This window comes from Bidens hawaiensis, unplaced genomic scaffold (assembly GCF_021521415.1).
Source record: "Bidens hawaiensis isolate Kalapana, Puna unplaced genomic scaffold, B.hawaiensis_p1.1 tig00003430_1, whole genome shotgun sequence".
Classification (NCBI taxonomy): domain Eukaryota; kingdom Viridiplantae; phylum Streptophyta; class Magnoliopsida; order Asterales; family Asteraceae; genus Bidens; species Bidens hawaiensis.
Window position 1 is genome coordinate 712,762 of NW_027491191.1, and position 2,741 is coordinate 715,502.

Genomic DNA, 2,741 nt, shown 5'->3' on the forward strand with positions numbered 1-2,741 from the left:
GTATGACCACTAGTGGTTAACAAGACCAAAACACACATGAGAATGCATGTCCCTCCAACTTGGAATTGCCGACATAATTTTAAGTGAAAAAATTCAAAACACAAAAACACATCACAATCGCCCTAGATGCTTTCAGTCTTTAGATAAATGGCTATCCTATGAATCTACAAGTAGATCACCGAACCAAAAATATACAAGTATATGTTCTTCAAACTTGAGCAGCCGACATGATTTTAAGTGAAAGTGAATAAGTGACCTTTTAATAAAATTTTAATAGTAAAAACACACACACGCACTCTTTTTGAATTTTTTATAATAATAAAAACACACGCACACAATTTTTGAATTTTTTAATTTTCTCCCCCTAAATTTGTGCAAAAATTTTAACCGAAAGGATAACATTTATGTACAAATTTAACCTCAAAAAGACTCAATCGTCGAAACGTAGTATTTAATAGTAATAAGATGAAGTGTGATAGTCAGCCAACTGATGTACTATCATTTCTCATGAACATTCAAGTCATTTTCACATTTTGAAATAAAACAACATAAAAACTATACTTGAAAAACTATACGTGAACGTTTTTGTAATATTTTTTTTAATTTAAAATTTTTAAAATCTTTTTAATTGATCAATCTTTCATACCAAAGTGATACGGTTACCTTTTATCTTCAAGACATCATTTCCCCATTCGTGAGAATCTCTCCCTAGGAATAAGCTTGTTTTGAGATAGCATCCTTGCGAGTTGAATGTCTGGAACAAACCTTTTAATATGCAATGTATTCCCTGATTTGTTCCTGCACACTTAGAGAGCAGATTAAAAACGTTCTATAACCCTAAAATCCCGTCCAGACAACAAATAATCCATTTTATGGTTTAAAGATTTAAAAACAATGGATATTTGCCCTGGCATGTGCCTGGAACAACCCATTTAATAAATAATGAATTTGTGGTTGTTCCTACACGCATAGCGGGATTAGTTGGACATAGGAACCCAAGTCATAAATGTCTTGGGGGTTCCCTTGAGCATCAACATATGTGACCTCTTGCCAACTCATATCTTTCCCATCTTTAACAGAATCATTTGTTAACACAGATTATGTTTGCTGAGTTTTAAGTTTCCAAGTCTGTCTTGGTTTAGGAAAATTTGATAGAACAGACTTTGGAGTGAAGCAATTCGAATTCGAATTCTTAGAACTCTCAACACTCTTTGACTTCTGAAAATTTAATTTTCTTTTAACATTTTTTAAATCATTTGAGTGCAAACCTGTCATATTATCTTTGAATCCTTGAGTATCTGTGACCCGTTGTACAGATACTCGTGGTTTTGTAAAATAAGAATTTTGTTTAACCACTGGATTCAGTTGAAACCTATTACCTTTCACCTGAGGAGCTTGTCTATTAACAGCATGGTAGTGACACTCCTTTGCCAAATGCCCGCTGTTCCCGCAGACGAAACACGCCTTCATCCTTCTTCTAATGTCGACGGAAGCACTTGCCTCATGTTGGAATTCCTTCTTAGGAAATGTTTTTCCATTCTTCTTGCCCCTTGGTTTAGCCTTCTGATTTTGCTTGTAATAGGGAACATATAGACGATGAACACAATTTCTAGCTATATGTCATGGTGTGCCACAGTGGTAACATGTTTGCCTCTTAATATAAATAGCACCCAATGATTTATCAACACATGGAGATCCGGAGGATCTATGAAAACGAGACTGTCCTTGTTGTGTTGATTTCTTATGCTCCTTCCCTTTGTTGCCACAACTCTGTGTATTAGTATTAGTACAATTTTGTGTTGTGGTGTCATCTGAGTTTGTTGACACGTTAGAATAAGATTCATTTTCACTAGCCTGAACCTCTTTACTATCAGAAGCAACATCATTTACTATATCTGCACATGAAGTAGAGGCATCAAAATTGTTTACACATTTAAAAACAGGCTTGATTTCCTCTAAAGATCCTGATCCAACAATTTCATATTGAACTTGTTTACCATACTTCATGTCTTTTACCTTTTCTTACTGTTCTTTGGTAAGAGGAAGACTAGTATAGTTGTCATTGTATGGTAGGGGTACCTGACTATATCCTATACCCTCACCCTCATTCTCTTTCCACCATAACTGATTCTCAATCATTGAATTGACTACTTTACTGGAACCCTCGAATTTTTTAAAATCAAGTTCAGCTCTCTTAAATTTACTAGTTAGATTCAGAATTTCTAACTTGGAGGCTTCCAGTTTAGCAGTTAATTCAGCGATTTCCTGTTTGACATCTAGGTGGTGACAACTTTTATACTGAAATCTGACTTAAGCTTAGAGATGTCCTTTTTCTGTGCTTCTATTTTGTCTAGGAAAGCTTTTTCATTTTTCTTAAGTTTAGAGTTTTCAGATTTTACTCTCTCCATGTCTCTAATCAAGTTATCATTATGGAGCTGATATAAATTAATTTTATCAACGCAATCTTGAGAACATGGTTGAAAACTTACCTCTGTAGACGAACTCTGAAATACTACTTGTGAGGGAGCAGACTTATTAAGAGTAATTCCAAACATTGAGATGGGTTGTGGAGAATCCATTGATTAATTAAAGGAATTAATCTGATTTTTCCGTCAAAATTTTTCGAAAATATATGATCGCCAAAATTCTCAAGAAAGATGTCTCACTCAAGAGAAACGTCTAGGAAAAATTTCGTTCGAGACAAATTTTTCGGATTTTACCGCCAAAAATTAACCGAAAAT